Source organism: Amphiprion ocellaris, chromosome 3, assembly GCF_022539595.1.
Source record: "Amphiprion ocellaris isolate individual 3 ecotype Okinawa chromosome 3, ASM2253959v1, whole genome shotgun sequence".
Lineage (NCBI taxonomy): Eukaryota > Metazoa > Chordata > Actinopteri > Pomacentridae > Amphiprion > Amphiprion ocellaris.
Window position 1 is genome coordinate 19,957,299 of NC_072768.1, and position 14,350 is coordinate 19,971,648.

General features: G+C 38.7%; 1 protein-coding gene across 3 annotated transcripts in view; it reads right to left on the reverse strand.

Annotated features, from left to right (window-relative positions):
- lingo1a (leucine rich repeat and Ig domain containing 1a) overlaps positions 1-14,350 on the reverse strand; it is a 138,808-nt gene that overhangs the window by 73,236 nt on the left and 51,222 nt on the right. Inside the window, exon 2 of one of the 3 annotated variants that reach the window (XM_055009256.1) lies at positions 11,291-11,417. The exons of the other annotated variants lie outside the window; for them this stretch is intronic. The gene's annotated coding sequence lies outside the window, so the exon portion shown is untranslated. The remainder of the gene's footprint in view (positions 1-11,290; positions 11,418-14,350) is intronic. 3 annotated transcript variants of the gene reach the window in all.

Consider the following 14,350-nt stretch of genomic DNA (forward strand, 5'->3'; position numbering starts at 1 on the left):
ACTAGTGATGAGCAGATTTTTTATTTTTTTTAAAAATATATGCTAAAGTTCTGTGTGCTAGCTGGGAATATCTAGCCAATGGAGGACATTCACTTCTCTCTCAACAATTAAAAGCTTCAACAATGGCTCTGAGGTGCCTCTGTGCAAGATGCTTAACCCCAACTGCACTAGTGGGACTGCTCTGTGACCTGTGGGAGGAAACTGCACTTACACTCAAGCTCCCAGGCAGGAAGTGTTATGGATGGAGATAGTGTGTGAATGATTAAATTTAAACCACAAGAAAAGCACACAGTGCAGTATTCCAAGGCTGCTCAGTCATATTTCCTCTGGCTGAAATCTTGACACAAGTCGTGGCAGAAATCACATTATTATAGACTGTGGCCATTTAATATCGACGAACCCACAAACAAAATTACATTGTGCCTGAGCACAGATGTGTTGTGCATGTGTATGTTGTGTATGGATACCAAATCGCCTGACTGCATAGTTTAGTTTTACAGAAGAGCCACTTTTTTTTTCAATTTGAGAAAAATATTTTTAATCAGGATGTAAGAGACAAAGCCTTAAAACCTTAAACACTTTACACTTCACCAGTGCATTCATTGGCAATACTGAATAAAATGTTAATGAAAAGGCTAAAGTAATTTTAATTTTTTTCCCCTGACTGTGTTCATAAAAACATTGATTCTGCTTTGTAGGATTTTGTTTAAGTAATGACAAACAGTAGGCCCAACATGGCTAATGGCAAAGACAACAAGCTAACTCTAATGTTTATTACCTCTGGTGCTGAAGTCCTTTTAAATAAGGAAAAGCATAGGTTCTAATTTTCAAGTCATTCAAATCCATTTCATTCATACCGTTTTCATGTTGTGAACTGGGATTAGTTATTCATATCTCACACTGGTTACACCACAGCCATGCTGAGGACCCAGAGCTCCACTGTTACTGTAGAGCTGGAAGAAACCACAAAGCCTAAACAGAGGGACTTCTGTGTGGACAAGTCTAACTTAGTGGGAATATAAACCCACAGAAAAGCATATTTGGTTTATAAATTGTGTTCTCAAAGTTAATTAAGCATTTGCTGTGAAATTAGATTTTACCAATATCTATTGCCGTCCAACATGAAAAACCTTGAAAAGGCATGCGATTGACATCGTACTGCTTTGTCCATCCTACATGCTCGGGTTGATCAAAAAGTTCTGGGACTTTGCATATGAGTGAGCACATCTGTTTTTGTTTCCACTAGTTGGTGCAAATCTGATTTGATTTTTTTTTTTTTTTTTAAACTCTGCCAAGGAGGCAGAGCCTCGGGAGTTATGTGGCAATCTGCATTGATTTGGGTTTTTTTTTTGTCTGTCTGTTAGCAATATTACTCCAAAACGGACCAACAGGGACCAATTGATTAGATTCTGACAGGGATGCAGCTTATAGTCTGGATCCACAGATTATTTTTATTTTTAAGATTTCAGCCATCAGAAATGATCCAAGGAATGAGCAACCTTGGCAGACTACTGCGCTCTTAGTGCTTGTTTTGTTTTTTTCTCCATTTTGACCTCAAACTCTACCAGAAGAAAACGTCACATTCTGTGTCAGTAGTTGAGGTGGTAAGAAGAGGTGAATCCACAGCTACCAGAAGAAACACCCTTTTAGTGCATGAGGTGAGGAGCACACTAAGAGCTGCTCAGTGTTTTTTGTTTTGTTTTTTTCCCTCCCTCAACATCTATGTGGTTGTGTATCTGGAATGAAGGAACGAATCTTCCAGGGTTGGAGTGTTCAAGTTTGTCCTGTACACTCCTGAGATGTCAGAGAGAATTCAGTGCACACAGCCTGAACTGGTGTGATGGTATGAGAGTGTTCCAAAGCGCTGTACACCCAGACAAAGCACAGCAATTATGCATGAGTTTTTTTGGCCATAACGGCACAATTGTCACTTTGCACCTGCCCTACTCTCCAGATTTGGCTAGCTGTGACTTCTTCCTTGTCCCCAGAATGAAATTCAAGTTGAAGGGCTGTCATTTTGAAATTAAAGTTACACAGCTTGACATATGACTGTTATGACTCTTGGAATATTTTGATCAGCCATTGTAAACCTGATTACAAATATCTGAATGGAATTGATTCTCTCATGCAGCTTTTGGCAGAAAAGCAAACAAGTCTGTCTACTAAAATGTCAAACTATACATTTAATAATCCCTCTTTATCCCTTATTCCCTTATCCTCCAAACAACCAAAACATAAAATTTCAAGCCCTCATTTTGCTTGGGCGTAACAGCATGACAAATCACATTTCCACTGCAATGGCTACAGAAGTTAAATGCTTTTTTTTTTTTTGTTTTAAATTTATTTTATCCCAATCACAGTCCTCGGAAAATAACTGTAATTTCATGCTTTTTGTTTATAAAGGCCAATTTTCTAGTCCTTGCTCACTTTTTTCTTGCTTCCTCCTTCTTATTCCTGGTAAAAGCATAACAGTAAAGTGAAAATCCTGAAGGCTACAGGGTCATGTGAATCACCTCTCAGGCAGGTCCAGCAGCGCAGTTCATTAAAGGAACAACCTCAACCTTGACATTCTTTATTTTGGTCTGTTTTTCTTCAGCCACTTGGAGGTTTTTAAGGGTGCTTCTGTTAACTGGAAATTGCCTGTTAGATGTGTCAATGGCTAATTCAAAGTGCCCAGAATGTTAAAAGGTACATGACAATGAAATATTGAATGAACTGTCGAGTCCTGGAACAGTAAACCTTTAGATGCTAAATGATAAATTGAAGCATAAAGGGCCAAGTACTTTATTTATTTTGTGTGTCTTCTCACTCATGTAGTGATGTTTTTGCATTTGATTGACTCTTTCAAACTGGAACATTCTACACATAAACAGCCTTCACTTCGCAAAGAGCTTTGCTATGGGATTTCACTTTGACATAGAGGTCTCTGAGTTTTAGAACATTAATTATTCCATTTGATGCCATCTTTCAGTCTTCTATTCTCGAATTGACCGCCTCCATCACCTCAACCATACTGTCTAATTTAATATCCCTGGCTTTCAGTGAAACCTCCACCACCTATGTAATTGAATCTTTTGGATAATTGAATATCAGCCAGATGTATGAAGACCTCTAGAACAGGTGCAGAGCTATATGACCTGTAGAAAATCAAGGTTTAAAAGGGTAATTTATATATGCTCTGTGTCAAGGTATTTGAGTCCATGGATGGGCACAAATATATGCTTTGCCACAAACTTGGCTCATTTCAAATTGGTTACATAAGTATTTTATAGTTAAACTGTATTAAATGAACCTTGAGCATTTTTCCACGTAAATCTGTTTTTGTTGTAACAAAGTCTGCTTTGACCTTTTGACTTGTTTGACCAAGGTCCTTCACTGAGGTTTTCTGGTTCAGCTGTGGTGTGAAATCAAAGCCGATCAACCAAAAACCCCATGAAAAGCAAAGATTTGGTTCCTATTAACCCGTCGATGCATAAGTGCCATATCTTTGTAATGAAAAGTTTATCATTTCATATTCCAGCTATTTCTCCCAAAAAATGTTTTTGTATCATTCCATTTAAATTTTTAAGTCTTTTATACTTTTAAAGAAATTGTCATATTTGTATTATTACCCCAAGCTCTTTATCACTCTTTATCACAACACAAGAAGTGATGCAGTGCACAAACTTGGAGGGATGGAGAGTAGCAACCGCTGGAGGAAAAGAGTGGAAAAATGTCAACAAAATGGATGTTGACTGTCTTCTATTGCCGTTCTGTGTAATCTTTTTCAATTATCAAAATGTGTTGGAAAGTGAAAAATAAATACATTTCAAACAAAAAGTCATTCTTATGTGGACCAAAATATAATACAAATGATTATCCTTAACCAAAATGACAAAAGGTGACAAACGCATTGATTCTTATACGGGTCATTTTTGACCCACCTATGGAAGAGTTTAAGATCCAATCACTTGTACCAAAGGGTTAAAACAAGCTCATGCATCCCCACATTTTCTTGTCTCCATCACAGTGAAGAGGACTTCAAAGCAGAGGTGTGTCGTGCTCGTGTTGCACGCCGTGTGTTTTGTACCTAATTTTATCATGAAAGACGTCGCTTCTTTATCCTGTTTGTCATTAATCAAAACATCCAGTTACTGTGTTGATCACATTTTTTTATGTTCAGGATTACTGCATTTATTTATTTATTTCCTCAAGCTCTTTGTAACATCCAAGCGGATAAATAAAACACATCTTCCAGGTTTCACGCTGTGCCGATGATGCATCGCCAGTGACCACAATTGTTCAGGGAATATCAGCTTGGAAGACTTGAGAATTAGATCTCGCTATTTGGTGTGGTCCATTTGCTGAAAAATGCAATTTGGTAAAGACTTATTAAAACTCTGAGCGTCTATCCACTCCAGTGTAACAACTTGAGGAGCTTTGTGTAACAGCCCACTGAAGGGGAAAAAAAAACACACACACAATGCAAATAACCACAGTCAACCTCCCATGCGGCAATGAAAAAACCTTTTGACATGCAAAAGTAATTATGTTCTCTCTGAGCCCTTGTTTTCATGGTTCACGACTCCTGCCCCCCTCTAGCCTCCAAAAGGAGTCTGAATTCATTTTAATGACTTCATTTAAAAGTACAACACAATCAAGGTAATTAAGGGAACCTAGCAAAGTTTAGGTGACTGTCAGCTTTTAAGCCTGTGTCACAAAAAGGAGCAAGATGCTGAAAAATGCCGGCCGCCGTGTTGGTGCCATCTCTAACTGAATGGCAGCAGTTTAACCGGGACGGATGAGGGAGGCGTCCAGGGAGCACGGCAGGTCCACTTTAATTAATGAATAAGCAGTAAATCAATTACTCGTTTGTGAAGGGCAATTAACAAAATTTACTCAATCTAATCTTAATTGTGGTGTTGTCTGCTTTAAGTGTGCATTGTCTCTTTTGAGGTTTCATCGTGCAGCAACTGTGCCGCCACACGTTTTGGTCATTTTAGTGCACAGTCATAAATCTCTGGCCTGTCATGATTCACCGTTTTTACCACTCTATGCCAATTTATAGGCAATCCATCACACAATTTGCTTCATACAAGCAAATTAATCTTCAGTGTATAATTATAATATCATTAAGAAGCTGAAAATGATGCCTAAACAATTTCATGAATCATTCCGTCCGAGGTGAAAATGGAATCCGCTCCCTCTCGACAAAGAGAAGTTCGGCTTTGCTAATTTTGTCACACAACACATTAGCAAAGAGATTTCTGGGGTCGTGAAGCATTGCACTGAGTTGACTCAAGATGTTATTTTCCATATGGTCCACAAGAAAAGACACGCGATGATGCTAAACACATTATCCAATGGTACCATTTAATCTATATTCAATGAGTTTAACATGCAACAAAATCACCTTTAAATCTAATTAGACACTGTTTTATACATGTAATTTGCAATGTGTATATGAATTGTCAGTGTCCTTGTAGCTGTCACGCACATTTTGATTTGTAGCCCACTTTTTAAAATGTATTTTATTGTGCAGTACAGAAAAGGGACATCCTTGACTGCAGTTTTACTTGATCCAGGGCCGAATAAATCACTCAGATTCTCAAGGCTAATAAAACGGCAAAATGTTCCCTGTGTCTTGCTACATATCTGCTTTCAAAAAATTTGCTGGGACTGAGTGAATCACCCTCTACAAAATTTCCTAATATGACAAACTTGTCAAATAATAATTATGAATTCATACTGCTTATACTGTGTGTAGAACAGTCGGTTTCATAACTGCAGGACTTCATCCAGACACACCAGGAGAATGTTTCAGTCCTGTAAGCAATTGCAAGTTTTATTTCTTAATTTTCCTAATGGATGTCTGTCTTGTAATAAAATTATGAAATATTGTTCTCACTTACTTTAATTGCAGTTTTGGCTAGCATAGTTCCGTGGAGGCACAATTATAATATTAGGAAACTTTCCTGAGATTAAGTTGCTGAACTTTTTTTTTTTTTTTTTTAACGTTCTGAGCATTTTTCTAAGGGTGAAGCGTCCTTTCAAGTGCCATTAAAGCACCAGCAGCTCTTTGAATCTGGAGTCATTTCACTACATGAGGGGAGGGAATCTGATAAAACAGCAGAGAACTAATATGACAGCTTTAATAAGGTAAACAGTTCATAGACTCTGTGCCCCTTCTACAGTCAAACCAATAACTAAATGTCATTAGACAATGCAAAGTGTCATTTCCATCTTTTATCAGTGTCAGCTTTCACATCAACGGGAGGAAATAAAAATCAAACGAGTCTAACTTTAAAAGCAATCCTAAGCAGATACAGTAGCTAAACACTTCATATAGAGTAGGCCATATTTCTCTGATTGATTTTGACAGAAATCCATGAGATTAATCATCAATGATGCTAAAGGAAAAGGGTTAACCCTAACACGAACAACCAACCTCTGGAAAATTTACAGCGTAGAAGAACCTGATTGCACATTTAAAGTGCATTATTCATTAATGCACACCCACTGGATGCATGTGCTTGGAATGTTTTGGTCTGATGGCTGTCTTCACAGAGTCATGCACGGTTCATGTTGACCTGTGGGGCTGCAGCACAGGCATGAATATTCATGATGATACCAGGAGACCAAGGAGACTCATAACACCAGGCCATTACCGCAGACCCACAGTAGTTTAAATATTGTAATCACCAGTGTCCTTAACCCTTTGATGCACAAAATGGGTCAAATGTGGCCCAACTCCAATGGAAACTGGGTATCTCCAGGCCCACACTGCGCATCAAAGGGTTAAATTGGAAATCTGGTGGATTTAAAATGTTGGGATCAAATAAATCCTCCTCATTGTTCTGAATCTGGCTACTCTAGATTACCGCTTAAAGCAACTGACGATAATGACAACAAAGCACACGCATCTAAAACTGGATTCTCGCACAGTTTGACACATTAAAAACATAATAAAAATGCCTCATTGGATTTGATTTAGTTTTTCCCACATTATTTTACACTGAGGCACAGATTATGCACAGGCGTTCTCCCCGGCAGAACAGCGAACACTGTTAACACATGCAGTTCACCTTGAGCATGCGTGTGCGAGATGGACTCATGATTCATTTGCAGCATCATAACAGCTGCTTCTGTCTACATTACACATCCTGACTGCTGCAGGAAAATATCACCATGAAGGATGCGGTGTCGTATCCGTCGCCAGATGTTACTGCGACGTTGTTGCACAATCTCGAATACACACAGGACCTAACCTTGAACCACGCTCATGAAAAGGGTCGGCAACACGCATTGATTTCTGCTGACTCAGTATCACAACTGCTATCACTCTATCACTGATGCCGCCGGTGTCTTGGCTTCCATTTTCCCCTCTCAGGAATGATTACTGGTCCATTATGGTGAAAAATAAACTCGACATCAAGCTCTTTTTCTCCTCTGAACACATACTAATCATGCAGTGGCACATTAAGCCACCCCCTACATTCCCTTTAATAGTAGTTTTATGGTGACACAAAGTCCCAGTACACACTTACTGTTAGTATCCCCCCACTGATGCTTAGGAGATGATTTATCTGCAACCTGATACCACATTCAGCACGTGGCACTGGAGGCAAAGTAGTGAAATTTATACACGGGGACACTTAATTCACGAATGGATTGAGGGGTAGTCCAAGGAAAAGAAAAGAACAAAGAGGCAAATTCTAAAGCAGCAGATGGTGTGAAATGACTTGAGATTTTGGTGTGAAACAACTTGAGATTTAGTGCATGACTAACAAAAAGATGCTGCCAAAAGCACTCGAGCTTATTTCATAAGCATAAACGAGATAAAGTGCAATGGAGTGGCATTTTAGGGTCTTGAGATTAATAGAGAATGTAAATTTGTGATTCTGTAAAACGTCCAACTCCTGACTGGCTGGGGCTCAGAAGTACAAACAGTGTGAATAATTTGGATGGTAAGATAATAAGATGCTGACACATTTTCATGCAGCCTCTCACAATAGCTGAAGTACTGATTAAAGATTTTGTTTCTTGTTGTCGATTTGAGATGGATGAGGAGAACTGTTCAGCCAAAATAACGCCATGTTCCTGAACTAAATGCTACAGAATGAAATGTGCAGAACACCCATGATTAATTTAGAAAGTCATTGGCTTTCATACACTAGTCTGGTGTGTGTTAATGACAAGTGCAGGTGTGATACTACAGTCCTGACAGTGCTATAGTACTGCGGGAATGAGTGATAGTATCATACACTGACAGCTTAAGCCTGGTTGTTCTTTTCCTGTAATGTATCATGTGTGTTCTTGTGCAATAATTGATCAGTAGGTGTTTTATTTTGTACATGCTGTACAGACCAGGGATAAAGAAAATACTCAGATCCTTTACTTATGTGAGAATACATATGTGGCAGTTTAAAAATATTATTACATTTAAAAATAAAGTATTTGAAAGCTTTTATTAGCAAAAATGTATTAGTTTTTTAGCAAAATGTTCTTAAAACAAATGTATTAGCACTCTGTACAAAATGACCTATGTGACTGATTCACTAAGCAGCATGTTACTGCTGTACTGTAGCTTGTAGATGGAGCTAGCTTGAACAACGTTTAGTTTACAGTAAGTTTTGTCCACAACAGTCTCTTAAAGGTCAGTAAATAAATCTGAGGAGTGGGGAGAAAAAAAAAAAGAAGAAAAGTTCAGAGAGGGAAATCGTAATGCCTTTGTCCAGAGTGGCATGATCTAAAAAGGTTGAAAACTAGTTTACTACTTACTACTCTGAACAATGTTTCAGGATCATTTTTGTTCCTGTCACACATTAATTCTCCTATTAAAACAACACAATCATGGCTAAAAGCACAAACATGTATGTTATGACGTATAACAAAGTTGCAATGCCATAAATCATAAAAAAGCAAACAGAAAGTAGATTTATTTTTTTATTGTTCCAAAAAAAAACAAACAAACCTGGAATTACTGTTTAAAACAAATCCCACAACATCAGAAAACAGTGGTGGCTCTCCATAATATTACATCAACTGCAATTTACTTCTTTCATTCTCTGTGTAAACACAACCTGCAGTTCATCCCTCAAGTTCTTCAATCGTTGCCACGTGACTATTTTACAGAATCTGTTGCAAATGGTTGATTTATTGTGTTTTTTTAATGACTGTAGAAAAGTGATTTTACTGAAATGCCATGATTTTAAGGTTAGATTTAATTGTTTGGTGGAAAACAGATGAGTAGTTCAAGAAATGTCGGAAAGTTCTAAATTCGAAAAATTGGTGTCTCTTATTTATTTTGAAAGGATAAGGAGCTATTCAAACCTGTTCAGATGATTATTAGTGTAGCATGTGCTTTTTATAGTAAAATATTTACTATTGCTTCCAAAAAATACAGTAAAGCAAAAAGTGCAATATGTATTTGTGTAAAAAATAAAGAGAAAGTTGTTCTCAATATTTCAGAATTGTCCTCAAGTGCAGTACCTGAGTAAGTGTCTGTCACCTTTGTTACAACTGGCTATTAGGCTGCAACAAAAGAGGGGATGTAAGAGGGTTTATATGCAACAAAACCTGCCAGGTGTACCAGGTTAGGGGATTACAGGCTATGCCCAGCCAGAGACCTGCAAGATAAGAGCAACAGACAGAAGACAAAGGCTCTGGGCCTGCAACAGCTTCTGGTGTTACTGGTATTGATATTTTTGTCTGAGATGCTGCTAACCTGCAAATTCACCTCTTGTTTGTTGTTGTTTGGAATACGGCTAAACATCAAAAGTTCCAAAAGCTCCATTCCAGTCGTATAGACTAGTTGAACAAGATCACAATTAAAATTTAGATGTCAGTGGTAAGAATTCCATGCATGCTGAATATTCACAGGTAAATACTGGGCTCTGCTTAGTCATAGTGTATGAAACTTAACTGACCTTTCGTATTTTGGTTGAACTACAAAAACTGAGCAGTGACAAATGAATGAAATCTGATCACATCTCAGGTGGTGTGTGTGTGCAGAGATCTGAGCACTGCGAGCTGCACAGGAAGTCGCCCCCACAGAGATCCTCCCCCTCCCCATCTCGGTAGCCTTATCTGTGATGTGCAACTGATGAACTCCTGAAAGACTCTCTGGGTTTCGCCTGTATGGATCAACTGACAGAGGGACGGGGGGCTTGGTCCATTTCTCTCTCACTGGGAGATAAGCGCCGTCTGTCAGCTTGATTGACGTATCAAAGAAGGGCAGCCTCAGCCATTGGGGGGGGGGACTTGACTTCCAGACAGGCTTCCTCACTCATTCTGCAGACTGGTTTCTAATGTAAACAAGCCTCACAGACAGACATGGCTGCTTTGTTTGCAGCCATAAAGCGGTATTATGATGCTGCTGGATTTTTAGTACAATGAGACCTGAGAATTGAAAAGCACACTTCAGCAAAAGAGGAAGGGGACAGCAAGGACTGAGAATGGACAACAATGATGAATTCAGGATCCCAGATACATGTCTGGAATTAGTGACTGCAGCGATGGCAAACGGCATATGAATTTTAAGAATAAAAAAACATCATTCAACTTATCAGTTTGAATCAAAATAGCAGTTATTTTTCACAGGCCTTTTATTCTACAGCCCGCTAGTATCGTTATGTTTCATGCTCACACTCACACAGAAAAAAAAACGTTGTATTTGAAGATATAGCAGACACACACTGCTGCTTAACCAACTGAACAATAAGTAAAGCTCTGTGCGGCCCCTGAGTTATGAATAATAATCTTAGCTATCATTTGGTCGAAAATCTTATCCGTAGAGGCTTGTTGACTCCAAGAAATCACAAGTAAATAAGAGGCTGTAAATACTGACCGAGAGGCCAATGTCACACGGCAAGGCAGAGTGAGGGAGTTTCAAAGTGAAGGACCAAGAGATGCTCTCTCCTTTGATACTGCAGCAGGCAGTCTGCCAAAACACCCTTATCCTCAGTTCACCACTGCTCAAATGAGGCTTCAATTATTTAGCCAGAGAGCAGCAAGGAATCATAAGAAGATTTTGTGCACATTTTAGCCTAACGGGGCTCTGCGTTGCATTTCTGAGTTTTCTACAGACTTCTAAACACCTGATGGCTTTCCAAAATTGTGAGTAGTGCGTTCTGCTGCAGGGAGCCACATTAAACACACTCCCATCACACCACTGCCAAGGAGGTTTGCCTGACAGAAGTTGACAATAAGTGTTTCAAACCTGCATTGACTTCATGCTCTGTTCCCATTTTACAGTACATAACATTACATCCGGCACAACAAAAAAGGTGTGAGGGAAAACAACCCGTACCTCCTGCAAACTGGGGCCTCGCTCAGGGCTTCATACATCAAAGGCTGGAGGGGCTCAGGCTGCCGAAAATCACAGAGGCTGTTTTGCATTCACCTCTCCGTCCTTCTGAAGCTGTGCGGGTGCCTGACTAAAGAAGCCACAGAAAAGTAATTGGAAATACAGCCCCATGCTAGGAGCTACAATCTATCAGACAGCGGTACAGTAGCGTTTTACCCTGCTACTCTGGTGCTGAGAGGATTGATAGTTTTTTCACAAGTGGTTTGTTGCAGATGAGTCTTATGATGCAGCTGGGCAAGCACTGCGTTCTCATGTGTGGTCAGTCATTGCTTTCGCCCAGCAGATGCTACAGCTTGTGTTATCTGATTGCTGTGTTTCTTTTGTTAATTGAAGCAGAAAAAAAAAATCTGCACACTCTGGCAAAAACCCCACATTACTGCAAGTGAACACTTCCATATTATGCTGGTGTATTTAATTGTGTATTTACATGTGCATAATTGGGTCATTACCTTCTAAATAAATTAACTGAAGCTCACCAATGAGAAATTAATAAAAGTAAGAGTCGTAAACACAGCCACAACTCTCTGTGTTGAATTTGTTGTCAGGAAGGCAGGTCAACAGCTTTGGAGGCTTAAAATTGCCTAAAGATATGGATGTAAGAGGCCTGTCCTTCTGTATTATGGCAGGGATGGAGTGACAGGGTTTCTGCCTGCTTTCCTTCTTGCCCTAAATCTGTACTCCTCTATACAATTTGATGCACATAAGCTTATCCAGACCCTATATTCTGTATTTCTTGCCTTTCTTTATGCATTTGCTTCCTTTTGCCATTTGTCACTATTGCTTCTTCCCCTGTAATCAATTCAGATTTTGTAATGCAAATCCATTGGAAATCATGTCGGAAAAAAAAACAACTGGTGCATATAATATTTTTGATATTGTAAGATTTGTTTTTTATTTATTCATTTTTTTTCAGTTGATGTGCGTACTGAATGTTTGGTTCCTCTTTTATTAAAGATTTCTTGTCAGTTCGGTGCTTGACAATTGTATATAAACAAGAAAAGCACTCGGGGCACAGCATTCCACCAAGGCTGCTTGGTCGTTGTATGATTTCCGACGGAGAGGTCCACAGCGGTGGATTTGCAGTAGGATCGCAATCATGTGATCGTCAGCAGGCAGCTGACGTTGTGTTCACTTGTAGCCCTAGTTACAGTGCCGCCATCTTGCAATGACACAGAAATCTTTAACAAATCCATGGATCCAGACTATGAGCTGCATCACTGCCAAAATATAATCACTTGGTCCTTGTCATTTCTGACCTTCACTGAAAATTTCATCCAAATCCGTTAGTCGATTTTTGAGTAATGCTGCAAACAGGCAGACCGACAAACGTATGCCGATTGTCACATAACTCATTCCTTGGAGTTAAAACAGACAGAGCAAGGTGATTTATGCCACCAAACATGAGACCCTTCTATTTTTTCACTCTCCTGATCATTTTATAATTGTATATATTATGCAAGCCTCCTGTCAACAAATACTCACTTCACAGCCATCACTGTTAGAGTTGAGTCTTATTTTTAGAGCAAATGTTACAGCTAGGATGGCAGTTGGGTGTTTTTTGTTACATAATGGATAAAAAAATGGTTAAATGATGAAAAATCTAATTACATATGATCTGCACCGCAGTAATTGCTCGGTAAATTAAAAGCTACCCCGTTGCTCTGAATTATGACACTATCATCCTTTAAGTTTTGCCTAATGGCTGTCATTAATGTAATCAAAAATCTGTTTTTTTTAATTCCCTCAAGTGGGTATCGGCTGTAAAGTGGCCTGCAGGTCTCAGTAAACCAGTAGCTCTCTGAAATGAAAACATCAGTATTTTTGCTGTATCAAGTTATTTTAGCTCACTGCTGTTCAAACAGTTGTTTGTTTACCAGTTAGAAGCGGTGACCTAAATTTTCTGTCTCTGTTACTTCCTGTGTAAATTCTACTCTTATTTCCTGTTTGCCCATGCAGCATCTGTGAGCCATTATCATTAAAATCCAAACACTGACACATCGCCAGCATGGAGGGCGAGAGGTGATGGAGTGGAAAGCAGAAGACACTTTTTTATTGTCAAGACAGACGTCAAGGTGACAGGAGAGGTGTCGAGAATTTGACTGATTGTGCGCAAACCCAATGGAGTCCAAAGCACAGCTGAGTCAACCCACCTGGATCAATACACTGCCAAGTGACTGACATTGATATTTACTTGTCTTTTCTATTGGAAGCGTTACGCTATAAATCAAACTTAATTTGTAATTATTCATATGTTAACTGACAGGTTTAATGATTAGATTGGGAGTCATATTTAAAGCAATATAGTTTATTGTTGTCAAAGGGTACTGATTTTAACATGATGTGCACCTCGTGGACACTCAACATGCAGGTTTGGAAGCAAGTCGGATGCATAGCAAGAACATTTAGGATGACCAAAAATATGCTCTTTTCCACTTTGAAGTAACTGGAGAACCAAAGCCACATAGTATGCATGTATGGCAAACAAAGCATGGACAGTAATTGACTTTTTTTTTCTTTCATAATAAATCAACTAAATTTGTCTGAAACTGTTCATGGTTTCTGCTTCATAAATTTGAGGATTTGCTGCTCATCTATGGACAGAAACATGTGCCACTAGAAACTGAACTGGAATCACTTATTGTGAATTTTAATGTATTGAAGCTGAATTCAGTTTCATATTCAGTTTTCAAAGTATAATTGTTGGGGTTGGTCTGAGGACAAGTAAATTTACACAATAACTGCATGTTTTGGTATTTTGTACATGAGTTAATTGATATTTGATGGGTGGGATGTATAATGTCCTCCAATTCTGGAATTACCCATATAATAAAAGATCACTTCACCCAAGAACTGCTAAAAGTATCGCTACTGGATTATTATTTTCTAATAGTTTGGATGCACAAAGCACATCACCCTTATTTCTACTATATAAGAATACTAAAAAAATATACATTACAATGAAGCTAATTAAAACAAATCAAGCAAGAATGCCTTTTATTGCCC